General features: G+C 34.3%; 1 protein-coding gene across 6 annotated transcripts in view; it reads right to left on the bottom strand.

Annotated features, from left to right (window-relative positions):
• LOC144977156 (epithelial splicing regulatory protein 1-like) overlaps window positions 1-15000 on the bottom strand; it is a 140112-nt gene that overhangs the window by 71786 nt on the left and 53326 nt on the right. The window lies entirely within an intron of this gene.

Here is a 15000-nt window from a genome sequence, read left to right as displayed (position 1 = left end):
AAACCATCTGATATGTTAGCTGCTAGTCCTTTTCTTCCAAGACCAGTTTTATCAGTTTCAAATCACATAGTTTCATGGTGTCGCAAAGCACCTACAACTGACGATTTGCGACAAAGCTGAATGAGATTAGGCACATAGTTGTTGAGATCCGTCAATCCTTTCATATTTGCAGCACTACATGGCTTCACAAGAAGTTCTATGTGACAATTGGCGCACTAGATTTTGGCTGTTCATTTTCAAATACAATTAAGGTTTTGAAAAAAAAAAAGAAAAATTAATGTGAAAAATTGTTGCTAGACGTTGCATGTTGGCCAAACCCGTGGGATGGGGAGACACAATTAATGGACCACACAATCAAAGTCAGTGTTTGATGAGTGATCAATAATTTGCCAATTCTCATGTGAACTTATCATGTTAGATGAGATGAGACGAGATCGAAAAATATACCTCATTGCATTATTTTTATTTTATTCTCGACGGTGCGCCAATGCCATGTTCTATTTTTACTCAATTTTCTATTGCCATCCGATTTCTCACATTTTTAAAGACTGTGCTGCATATGTCACTCTGGCAGTAAACCTATACAAAAGCAAACTTCGTGCACATATTTGCAGGTCTGATAACCGAACACAATTCTTATATGGGCTCGATTTAACATTGTTATAGAGGACAGCATTTCTCGTTGGTTTGAGAGTATTTCTATTCCCACAGTGAGCCCATCACAATTTGGGATATCCGACCTGCAAATGAGTACACGTCGTAATCAAAACAACAAGCAAAAATTGGGCGTTTCAAAGCCGTTGAATGACATTTTGACTTTGACAACAATTCCACAGCATTCATTTAAAGGCGGTGTTTCAAACGGCCATGTGGTAACTGAAGTTTAATAAAGAAAATGTCAAGGTCACGCATGGCCTTTGATACATTTAAACGTCTGACTATATTTTTTTATAATCGAAAACATTCTTCCCGAGTGCATCTCCCAGTATAATTTCGGTAAAATGAATAGACCTTGTTAAAACCGTGATAAGAATATATCCGTTAATATCTATTTATTATTGGTAAAAGATGGAATGTCATGATCTGCAGTAAGGCACTCAATAAGGATAACTTATTTTAACCAGCTATGGAGGTGATTTGCATTACTTGTTAACTATTAGAAGTTAGTAGTAGTAGTAGTAGTAGTAGTAGTAGTAGTAGTAGTAGTAGTAGTAGTAGTAGTAGTAGTAGTAGTAGTAGTAGTAGTAGTAGTAGTACTAGTAGTGTTAGTAGTAGTAGTAGTAGTAGTAGTAGTAGTAGTAGTAGTAGTAGTAGTAGTAGTAGTAGTAGTAGTAGTAGTAGTAGTATAGAAGAAGAAGAAGAAGAAGAAGAAGAAGAAGAAGAAGAAGAAGAAGAAGAAGAAGAAGAAGAAGAAGAAGAAGAAGAAGAAGAAGAAGACAAGTACCTCCCTAAAAACACGAAAAAAAAACCCCCCAAAACAACCAAGCTATCAATTTACAATCCAAAAACAAAAAAAAACAAAAAAGATTTACTTTGGCCGGTTGTTTATTTTTATAAAATAAATTTTTGTATACGGGCATTTTTTTTTTTCTGCAACTGTAGCCTTCCTGTTAATACATTTCATAAAGACCTGCTTTTGCACATGCCTTTTTTTTTCTAAACATCAACCACTTTAAAGTGTGTATGGATCAGACCATGATGTGGATTGGCGGTTGTGTCAAAATTGTCTCGGCAATCAAAGAACGAACCACAGTGGAAATGGACGAGTGTCATTGGATGTTTCATGCCCTTTCTTCTTCTTCTTCCTCTTCAAACACCTCATTAGAATGGGCAAGAAAGAGGGTTAGAATAAATGGTGGGCGAATGGGTATAAAGGTTAGTCAATCAGATCTTTATTTTAACCCTTTAACGGTGAGATTAATCTCATTCAATAAATTCGTCTGATTTTTACCGAATTATCTGCGGTCATAACCTTTTTCAACAAGACACCAGCTACGAAGCCAGAGTCGCATCGCTGTCTGGTTGAAAAAACGGTTAAGCCCACAGATAACTAATATAAATATGAGACGAATTTGTTGATTGAAAAGTAATCTCGCCATCGGATGGTTGAAAAAGATGATGGAGGCCCGTGTCATAACGCTGTCTTGTTTGGTGAAAGTGTAAAATTTGATGACAAGTTAGAGTAAAATTGAACGCTGGCTACAAAGAGTTTAAATCCAAACTCTGTAGACCGAATTATGGAGAGTGGGACGTGGAGAGGGGAGATTCGAGTCTGTGTATATGTATGTAAGGCTATACAAATAATCTTCATTCTTTTTTGGTTCGTGTGAGAAAAGGGTGGGCAAAAGTTTCAGTGGCATTTATAAGTGTCACAGTCTAAGAAAAGTACATATTGAAGAGGATTCGGGTTCTTTTTTTTATTTGGGGGGGGGGGGGGGGGTTCTTTCTTTCTTTGCTTATATTTTCACAAATCCCAAAAACGGTATCAGAAAAAGATGCAACATTTAAATCATAATAATGCGAAACTTCAAATCTACGATCAATCCATGGTAGGGCTTGGGGACAATGCAGGGGCCATTTTCACGAACGCGGACGAGCGCTTAGTCTCTGACTATCTCTGACTTTAGTCAAGGACTAGAACAAATCGGATTTCATGTGAGCAAGTCCCAGACTAAAATCAATGCACTTTCGGACTAAGTTTGGCCAAGTTTTAGTCATTTACAGAGGCAGGACTTTACAAGCTTAGTGACTAGTTACTAAGTTACGTCACAGCATCAACAAGATAGCAGTTATTTTTAGATAAGAGAGCTTCGAATCGGAAGGAAAATAAGTCGGTTACGAATGGCAGAAGCAAAAAGTGTCCTGCCGCTATTGACACTTGCATTTAAAAACTATAAGATAAGTGCAGATCGTCGAAAGCACACATTTTTGTGAGCAAAAACTAAAAGAAAAAGACTGAAGCTAATGGGCTTGTGAGTTGCCAGTGAAGGATTTGCGTCAAAGAACAACCAAAAAAAAAAAAATGATTTGAAAGTATAGTGTTTTGAAAGTTGTTTTGCTGGCTTTGTAACTGACTGAAATAATGTGATTCATCAGAACACACTTTATCTTTTTCATTTTTTTTTTTTTGGGGGGGGGGGGGGGGGGGGCGGGGCTCAATTTGTTTGAGTTTCATTGAAACTTTCATTGTATTAAATGTAGACCATGATGGACACCAATTATAGTCTAGCAGTCCAAAGTTAATATCACGTGATTTGATTCATTATGACAAAAGTAAGTTAAAATATAAAAAGAACGAATAAATATTATTTCTACCGGATGTGTTGCTCATTTCCTCGTTGGAAATCGTTTGCGCTGATAGTATGAAGGCTGGTATCTTACATGCCATCATGTACCGGAGAGCAAGATGTTTCTAGCATAAAACAGCAGATTAAGTCACCGTCCTTACAACGCCCACTTCAATGCAAATGACTAGCTAATCCGAGACTAGAAAATGTTCATGAAATCCGATTTTTTAAATCACTTGCTTTGTTTAGGCTTAAGACTAGCAAGTCATTTCCTAGACTAGTAAATAACTAAATCTAGTCCTCGTCCATGAAAATTGGCCCAGGAGTGGGTGAATAGTGTGAACAAATATTACAACACTATTAATTTTATTCCTTTTTTATGAATAAAGCTTGGAACAACTTTTGGATTATTGAAGGAGTCCATTATAAAGCCCTTTACATCTCCAAACAATACAATATGCGGGAGATTATCTTTAGAAAGAGGTAAATAAATACTAAATGTAAATAGATTTATAGATAGATAGATAGATAAATAAATAAATAAATAAATATACGACTGAAGTACCAAGCACGTGCAATGAACAAACTTAATAAATTTTGGGTCTACTGTTTTAAATGGTATGCTTGAAAAATGACAAATAAAACGTGAAAAAAAAAATGCTTCATCAAATCATAAGCGGCAGAACTGTGACAAAAACAATAATTTCCGTTCTTAGGACATTTTCTCTTTACACACACACACACGCTCAGATGACCAAGACCAGCCTCGACTCTACACAGCATTCTAATTAAAAATCAATTAATGACACAGCGAAAACAGAGGAAAACAAAACATGAAACACTGGGATTTAATTAAAACGTTAGCATATCTTCGACTGTACAAGCACACAGGATATTGGTATCATTACCCATTCAATACAACACATGTTACTATATAATTATTATACATATCACATTGTAACAGATGGCCCCGTGGCTTCCCGTACTTCGAATTTCACTCTGGTCAGGGGGTTGGTGTAATATAAAATTTAAAAGGACATTTAAATAACTTAGTAGGGGTACCCCTAGCTGTCGGTCAAATGGATAATACAAGCTGTGGTTACAGTATCTTTGACGTCATGAAGAAAAGCATTAAAATGAAATCATAATCAGACTAAACGCAGACACAATCTCTCTCTCTCTCTCTCTCTCTCTCTCTCTCTCTCTCTCTCACACACACACACAATACAAACACACATACACACAAACACACACTTGCTCTCTCTCTCTCTCCCACCCCCTCTCTTTCTCACTCTCTCTCTCTCTCACACACACATACATACAAACACACATACACACAAACACACACTCGCTCTCTCTCCCACCCCCTCTCTTTCTCTCTCTTTCTCTCTCTCTCTCTCTCTCTCTCTCTCACACACACACACAACATCGCTCCCCCCAACACGCCCCACGCGCGCAAGGGGTTAAATGGAAACAAAAAAATACAAACATACAACCAAAATAGTTAAAACAGACAATGGATAGAATGAAGTTGAGACCACAGATTATTTTTAAAAACAATTTTTCTCGTGCCAGCCCTAGCTGTCATTACAATATATATCGAACAGTTTATCAAACTATTTATCTTTTGTCAATAGAATTACAATTAAACCACCAAATCAAAGGTAAGACAAAAGGGGAAATGGTTCAAATAGAGAAAGGATGTAGATCGAGACTCCAAGAGCATACTTTAATTATACTTAGTTTGAAATCATCGACATGTCTCATCCTAACACAAGCACAGGCTCCCAGTAAGAGGAACACACTCAAAAGTTTTAAAATAAAAATATATATGCAAAACAAAAATAATACAGTGTATAACAGAGATATGATTTACAAGACAAAAAATATCATCTCCCAAAACTCAGCATCATCATCATCATCATCATCATCATCATCATCATCATCATCAGACCGATAGGTGAAACTGAGAGAGAGAGAGAGAGAGAGAGAGAGAGAGAGAGAGAGAGAGAGAGAGAGAGAGAGAGAGAGAGAGAGAGAGAGAGAGAGAGAGAGAGAGAGAGAGAGAGAGAGAGAGAGAGAGAGAGCAGCAGGGGTAATGGAAGAACTTGAGTTCAGCATGAAATAAAAAAGGAAACACACCAACTTATGAAGATGAAAAGCGAACGGACATACCCGCATTAGCCTACCCACATGTATAACACACGTGCACACACACACACACACACACACACGCACACACACGCACGCACACGCAACAATAGACTCATAAATTGACATTAAAATACAATTTTATATATTTCAAAATCTAATATTGGACCATGAGAGAGCTCAAAGGATTTTCTGCAAACATCTGTTGCATTCACTCCCAATCAGTCTTTTCATCCCAACATAAAACGCACGTGCACATTGTGGACTCACAAAGAAGAGATTGTAACACACACTCACACTTTATACTGGCAGTTATGTGTGAATATAAAAAGAAACATTTACCACACATACTTACACACCTACATACATCCCCATACATAAATAAGCACACACACACACATACAAACACACATACACACACACACACACATATCTAAGAAATCACTCACCTGAAACACGATGACAAAAATTTACATATTATATCTAATTAACCAATGAACTACCGTTCATCAGAAAATCTCTAGAAAAATATGTATTTGAAAAAATGGCCAGAAAAATCGTCCTTCAAATATCGATCGATTTAAATTACTTTCATTTTGGCAAAAACTTTCAAATCTGATACCTCTCAAGGTCTTCTGCCTGAAACTCCAGGATTGAGAGTTTTTGCCAAGATGAGGGCCATTTAAATAGATCGACATTTTAAGGCCGGGTTTCCTGTCCAAATTTTTAAAGACGAGTCTTCTGGAGTATGTCGGTTAATTGGTTAAATAACATCCCAAGGCTATTTGTTTTTGTTTTTCACACTGCATGCATTAAAAAGATACAAAACATATTCAAGCCCCCCCCCCCCCCCCAAAAAAAAAAAAAAAAAAAAAAAAAAAAATTAAAATTAATAAGAGGATCTCCTAATCAAATGCATCATGTCAGGGACCTATTAATAAAGGTGTCAAGGTCTGGGTGTAAATATCAGCAGATTGTTGCTATGTCACTTAAGCTATTGGTATGGAGACCTTTTTAACTATTATCTTATAGCTCGAGCCTTCAGGTCTTCAATCAACACACAGTGCATAGATTTTTGAAAATTACGTCAGTTATCGTATATTATATTAAAAGTAGTCGAATTAACATTTCATTTGTTTTATTTTTGACTCGAAAATTTAAAATAAAGTATATTTATGGCCCAAAAATCAACCGCTGACCGCGAACCGAAGACCCATAGCCAATTGAAGTGCTTGCTATCACCCGGATTAAACAGTCCACAGATCCTGAGCATCATTCAAAATTTTAACACAGATGGTTGAAAAAAAATGCATCGTGTCGTCAGGTTTTGCGATGCAATTCCTTTATCAGTAATGCTCACTAACTGGGCCTGACCTATTTGTGTGTTTGAAATGCACTAAGGGTGTCTCAGGCCTTTTCATACAGGAAATAAATAGTCACGGGGACGAAACAGGGTAAACGTAGGAAATATTCTGATGCTTAATGCTTAGAAACGGGTCAACCATCAATTATGGGCTTAATGATTTAACATTGTTGTTAGCCCATAACAGTTTGGGTTATCAGACCTGCGGATGAGTACACGTCAGTTAAGGTGGATAGGATGAGGAAAGAACGAGGTGACATCACAATAACTGCTTTTCATTGGGTCCGAGAAAGGTAAAAGAATGAGAAGAAAAAGCAAAACAACTTGGAGACGAACAATGTGGAGAAAAATAATTGAAGGGACAGGGAAAGAGATCGGAACGTATTGAAGGAATATGCACGCTAGGGACAGAGACAGATGAAGGTTCTTCATAGACCCTATATATCGACCGGCATTAACAAGTAAATAAACGAGTAACCTACATTTATGACTAAATTATAATATTTGTTGACTACGCTGACGAAGATAAGACAAAGACGACGATAACGTTGGTGGTGATGAAATGAGGTATTTTAACAATAATGTGTTATTAATTTACTGCATAGATAAAGAATGCAGCTCCCCCATAGTCCCATATAACACGTCACTGAGCTATTCTAATGAACCACTATCACAAGAATGGAGAATTCCAATAAGAACAAACTAGTACAGTTTTAAACACGCTGGGACCGAATTGATCTTGAACATGTTGAAGAATAATCATCGTGTGTTTTAACTAAGAGCTGAACCTACAAATTGATGAAATTACAAATCATGAAGCATACGGCCCCAAAAAGAAATCCAGACACTCCTACCATCTTAAAATATAAAACAATAAATAAAATTAACGAAAACAATGAGCAGGCATTTGTTAAAATCAATAAATTATATAAGCCATACAAACGCACAATGAAATGACCAACTCGTGTTGCTAGAGAACTAGTTTATACCAATAATATCCGTTGACAAGCAATGATCAGACATGACAGTAAAAGGGATCAGAATTCTACGTCATACGGTAAGAGAGTTAGCTTATAGCAAGTGGGTTTAATGAGTTCACAGTGCTTGTATATCAGTTAAACTTGGTCATTATATTGAGTAGTCTAGGACAGTTTTACGTTCCAAAGTTAAAGGATTGGTCATTATATTGAGTACTAGAAAATTACTTTCTTTGATCGGTGTTACTTGGTTATTGGGGATAATAGCATCAAATTATAGTTGGAATTTATTATTTGGGCGTACAGATTATTTGGGCGTACTGAACTAACGTTTACCAAAAGTAATATTATATCATAAAAGGCGGGGTTTAACACCAATATGTAGGAATTGACGTTTCAGGTTTGATTATGATTTGGTCTTACTCTTAGGGGTTGGATTATAGACTGACAGGGAACTGTCAAAACTGCAAGGGGGCGTGGAACCAATGGAATTGTGGGTAAAATTTTGATAGGGATAAAAGAGGATGTTTCGAGGAAAACGGTAGGATTCAACTTGACCATGAGTTGCACACTTTAAACCTTTTGTGCTCACCATCATTTATTTGCTTTTACGGACTTAGAAATATTCCACGTATATTGAAAATGGTTACTTAGGCAAAATTGACTTTACATGTGGACTGATTTTACGGATTTGGAATTTATAAAACTGATTGAATTATGACCATGCTATTTGATTTGGATTAGGAATTTATCATGATTTGGATTTTGAATTTATCACAAACAAATAAACTGTAAGAAATGAAACTTGGAATCTGGACTTTTATTTGAATGTTTTGATGTTGTGCATTCAATTATCATCACCGGCCCTTGAACTCTTTCGTCATTATTAACATCTACAACACAACGCAAAGGATAATACTACCATCTATCAAAAACACCACTATACGATCACAAGCCATTACATATGTGTGCAACTACCCCACATTATGTATCTTATTTGGTGTCGTGTCTCAGGATTCTTATATATCTTTTTTTGGAGCCATGGTACCAGGATGTAAAGATGTTATTATTCCGAACCATGGATACACAAGAAATGTGTATTGTTGCAGTGTTAATATATATTGAAGTTTTTGTGAGACTCGAATTTTGAAGTGAAAATTGTGAACAGATAGGGAAATAGTTTTATTTGGGAAAGAAAATGAATATCAATTTTGAAGGTGAAGTAGTGGAATTATTTTGTATTGAAATATGAAAAAAAAAAATTGAAATTATAGATGATTCCTAAATTCTGACAAAAGACGATATTTAAAAAAATAGATAAATATACTAAATAATATTTAAATTAAGAGTCACAGATAGAAAAGGAAATTTTAAAAAAATATAGATATATAGGGCAATATATTATATTCAAAAAGTGAAAACAATATATTATAGAACGGCAAATATAATAATAATAATAATAATAATAATAATAATAATAATAATAATAATAATAATAATAATAATAATAATAATAATAATAATAATAATAATAATAATAATAATAATAATACTAATAATAATAATAATAATAATGCATTGATGCTATACGTATTTTATTTAATTAAAAAGAAGAGAGGGAGAGATGAAGAAAAATTGCAGATTTAAATGAATATTTTAGTGCGTTTTATTTTTCAAAATAAATGAAAATGCGTTTACTTATAATCGGGCGTTTCGGAACAAATCTTCGAATATTAATTTGTACCGTTAATGGCAATGTTTTGTTAATATCAGTAACAAAGATGTGTCGATTTTTTATTTCAATTTTTGTATGTTACTGTTGGAATTACATAAACAGTTGATCCATTATTTAATGTTGTTACGTTTTATTTTCTGTCAAAATGACTCAAGAAGACGATGGCAATAAAAACACGTAAATTATAAGTTTTGATAATTGAAAAATGTCTTATGGTATTTATTGTCATATTACAACATCATTGATTATATTTTTCTCCCGTCGTTAGGGATGAATTGGTAGGTTGATATTGACTCTTTGAGATTCATGGGTTCATGACAAAGAGCAAAGTTTTATATCTGTTTGTTTTCTTGGTAATAAATGTGTGGTTAACGCAGCCAAGTAATCGACAACAGAGCTTATTTAGTTGTGTAATGAGACATGGCGTTATAATAGATTACATAAGACATTTGGATTTTATCACTGGAAATTAAGTTGAAATGATTTATGCGGAATATGAGTCAATCGTTGTTTTGTTTAGTTTTGTTTTGAAACGCGTTTCATCGTGATTTTTAAAGGAGACATATTCTCATAATAACGGAATAACGGACTTTTGGTTTAAAGTCGGAGAACAAATAAAATGACGGAGTATTAATTATTATGAAAGACTGATGTCTTGTAATGGGAGTTAAAATGTTATTACGGAAGAATAACAAAATATTGAAAATGCATTATCATGTCATGTGAGCTGATAATATTTGTGACACAAGTGGTTAACTTGTTAAGAATCAGCGAATTATAAGTAACCCATATGGTAAAATGCTGTAAATGCATAGTGGGTAAATAAGCGCAGTGATGTAAGACGCGGTAATTAAAGTGCACATGATTTAAATTACGAGACGCAGGAATGAGGCGTTCGGGAATATTTTATTTTGCGTTTGATTAAAGCGCATTGTTTAACATTATGAAATGATACAGAAGGCGGATAATTTTTATAAATACGATGCGCGTGGTTAAAGCGCACACAATTATCAATGCTATATTAAGAGGCGCGAGATAACGTCGCAATGAGTTATATGAATATTTTTATAAGCCGAGGGCAAAGGCGCGAAACATTGAATTTTTATTGACCAGAGTGTATATCGTTTCTGCAAATATTTTGATTATCATATTTTTCTCCTATAGATTCGCTGTTGTAATTGTAATCAATATTTACTGCGTGGTTTGAATTTAACATTTATATCATAAAGTGTGTAACTGAGTTGAAGAAGAAGTTATGTTCAATTGTCAAATCTTAAGTGTGTAATCATTCGGCAATCAGTTGAAATGGTAGGAAGTGCTACGATAACATAAACAAAATCATATTTCATTAAATTAGGGATTTTCTAAGGGAATAATTCGAGTTAATCAAAGGCAGAAGTAGTGTTTGCACTAAAACATGATACAGTCATCACGAAAGAGGACACTTGCAACCATCGGTCATAACGGGAACGCTGATGACAACGACAGAGGCAACTCAAACACAACCACAACATAGGTCGGAAAATGTCCTAATCCCTTTGGTCTATCCACGAATACCTTGAAATGGAGTAAGCATCTCGACAAAACACTACGTCATTGATACGTCCAGAATCAACACAATCTACAGACTACAAACTACACAGCAACCTCAATTACATCGTACCTTTCAACTTATAAAACTTGACAGAATTCATAAAATAATATCTGTATCAACACAGATTTCTTCCATGAACCTTTTTATATTTACATTCTTTATTGAACAATTGGATTGCTTGTATTTACTTCTACGACAACAATACCCAACGATGTACGATGTCAATAATTACATAAACGTTCAAGATACGATTGTTTTTACAAAAACGATGTCCAATTGTGAACAATACTACTTCCTTCATATGCAGTGGTGAGCGTATTCAAATTTAAACTTATGTCAATATACAAGTGTGCAGCACCCATATCTACAACTTATAAACATTGAATATTATAATAACGCCTGTCTTAGTATCATTGTAAAAGATAAAGGCTATATATGTATATAAGACAATGCAGGAAAAAGTATCGCAAAACGCCACATGAGCGATTTCCTTGGATTCATTATAGTATGATATTCAACAACCTGCGTTCAAATAACGAAAATATTGTTGACCTTATTCGACCCTACTACATACACTACTAGACTACGTTATTATTACATCATCTACCTGGTGTGTGGACTTACATCACCCACCGGAACTCTGCAAGATTACATCATCTACCTGGTGTGTGGACTCACATCACCCACCGGTACTCTACAGATTACATCATCTGCCTGGTGTGTACTCACATGCCACCTCATAAAAACTCGATCAACAAACACAGACAATTACAACACACGACCTCTGTCGACTACTACACACGAACTCTTTGTCAACACATGGCTGAGTTCACAACTTTCTTTTGACTTGCTGGATAAGTCAAACTTCATTTAAATTCAAGATCTCGCACACAGTTAATCTTGAATTTTTACAATTTCATCTACAATGAGACTCAACGTATACACAAGACAACCACAAATATCAACGAGGAGAATCGACCCAGATGCCGGAGATGAATGGATTACAGCGACGTCACAAGACCAAGAAACAACCCAACAGGTTAAGCATACGTTTGCTACCTGTAGAGTCTTTTTTCGTCCCAAATTCAAAAGACTCGAACAAATACAACACACTAATTACAAAAGTTGGTCACTTTAGTAACAGCCCACAATCACATACTGTGTTAGATTTTACTTATTTAGTTATTTACACTGTACTAAATATGAATAAGTCGGACAGACTAATGACTGATTATTTACTAAACACTAAATATGTGATGTGAACAAGTCGGACAGACTAATGTCTGATTATTTATTAAACACTAAATATTTGAATGTGAAGACATTATGGTGATAATTCGAAGACATTTACAGAGGAAAAAGTTTTTAATTAATTAACAATAATTAAATTGAATTTATGACACTTGGGCTATTCAGTGACCACAACACACACAACAATGCAACAAGTAGACTAGATACAATCACCTCAACTCTTATAGTTGATATATTTTTTTCATTACATGAAAACTCATTCTAAATGGAGACAATGACTTAATTAACAATTACTGACAATTTTTACAGGATGACCATTCTCAAAACGAACGGATTACTGAGAAATGTGACCTCTGATGGATGACCACAAAGAACAATTTGATATCAATGAAGTTGTAAACTACACCCTGATGACTTAAAAAGCTTAAAAAATTGAAACATCAACAATGAACAATGAATGATAATAACTTCAACTTGAATTTTAAAATGATGATAATGCTATTATTATGATTTATTTTTAAATATTTTTTATTATTAATTGAAATGTAATCCTTCGTATATGGATCTAGATGTCTATAATACATTTTTTGTACCACATATTATAAGTAGGAATTAATGTAATAATGTTGTTTAAATGGAATCATACAATATAAGGGAATATACAAGGTACTGGTTTTGATATGTCAGTAAATGAGTAGACATACATGGAAGCTGAGATTATCACCAATGTCGTGAAGAGTTGAATTTGAGATTGAATAAGACAACGTGAGTATATCACAAATGGAATTTGAACCATCCTTTTTCACGCAATACTATTTATGTGTGATGGGATATGACGAGAATTAAACACTTTTATTGCTATGAAGATGGAATTTAAGGTGAAAAGATATTTTTTCTTTGAACTTTTAATTACTTGATATCTTACTGTCAATGTTGTAATGCCTTAAAAAGTATAATCGATAAAATATAAATGTTTAATCAACTTTCGTGTTGGTAAATTTAAATTTTAATCACTTTTAAATGATAGATACCTTACTGTTGATGTTGTAATTTGAAAGAAAAAAAATCTATAATCGATATATATATCTATTTAGATGTTGTAATCAAATTTGATGTTTGTGAATTTATCAATGTTATAATACTATAAAACCTATAATTGATATATATGAATGTTGTAATCAACTTTGGTGTTTTTGAATTTAAAGTTTAAAGTTTTTAAATATTTAACTGGTATAAGTATTATCATTTTAACATTTATTTATTACATTTTAGTTGGACATTACATATATATTTAATCTCTCACTGTAATTTTTTTGAATTGAAATTGTTTTAAAGTCAATTTAAATTCTAAGAAAGGGGCGTATGTAAGAGAGTTAGCTTATAGCAAGTGGGTTTAATGAGTTCACAGTGCTTGTATATCAGTTAAACTTGGTCATTATATTGAGTAGTCTAGGACAGTTTTACGTTCCAAAGTTAAAGGATTGGTCATTATATTGAGTACTAGAAAATTACTTTCTTTGATCGGTGTTACTTGGTTATTGGGGATAATAGCATCAAATTATAGTTGGAATTTATTATTTGGGCGTACAGATTATTTGGGCGTACTGAACTAACGTTTACCAAAAGTAATATTATATCATAAAAGGCGGGGTTTAACACCAATATGTAGGAATTGACGTTTCAGGTTTGATTATGATTTGGTCTTACTCTTAGGGGTTGGATTATAGACTGACAGGGAACTGTCAAAACTGCAAGGGGGCGTGGAACCAATGGAATTGTGGGTAAAATTTTGATAGGGATAAAAGAGGATGTTTCGAGGAAAACGGTAGGATTCAACTTGACCATGAGTTGCACACTTTAAACCTTTTGTGCTCACCATCATTTATTTGCTTTTACGGACTTAGAAATATTCCACGTATATTGAAAATGGTTACTTAGGCAAAATTGACTTTACATGTGGACTGATTTTACGGATTTGGAATTTATAAAACTGATTGAATTATGACCATGCTATTTGATTTGGATTAGGAATTTATCATGATTTGGATTTTGAATTTATCACAAACAAATAAACTGTAAGAAATGAAACTTGGAATCTGGACTTTTATTTGAATGTTTTGATGTTGTGCATTCAATTATCATCACCGGCCCTTGAACTCTTTCGTCATTATTAACATCTACAACACAACGCAAAGGATAATACTACCATCTATCAAAAACACCACTATACGATCACAAGCCATTACATATGTGTGCAACTACCCCACCATACGACCTAGAGATAGAGAGACCTGCTCCCATAGTCACCACCGTCAGCTTCTTCAGACCTCAATCGACTATCTAGCCTATTCCTTCATTCATCATGGCGGTAGCTGAAGAATTGGACCGGGCAAACACAAATAATATAGATCATTCACACAAAAAAAATCATTCCCAAGATCCCTTTCCTTGCATCTCTACCACAATCCTCTAATGTTGCGTAAACTTCTTACCCCGGTGATCAGGTTTCGATAGAAAGCGTGAGAATTGGCCATCTTTACTTGAGAAGATAAATAAAATGAGAGTAAAGAAGCTCGGAAGTTGGGAATGGGGGAGGATCAGTGACATCTATAGAAGTCCTAGGGGAGGATACAATGATAGAG

Source organism: Berghia stephanieae, chromosome 7, assembly GCF_034508935.2.
Source record: "Berghia stephanieae isolate SIO BIC M18660-M18661 chromosome 7, UCSD_Bste_1.3, whole genome shotgun sequence".
Taxonomy (NCBI): Eukaryota; Metazoa; Mollusca; class Gastropoda; order Nudibranchia; family Aeolidiidae; genus Berghia; species Berghia stephanieae.
The sequence above is the reverse complement of the archived record's forward strand: the minus strand, read 5'-3'. Positions and strand labels throughout refer to the sequence as shown.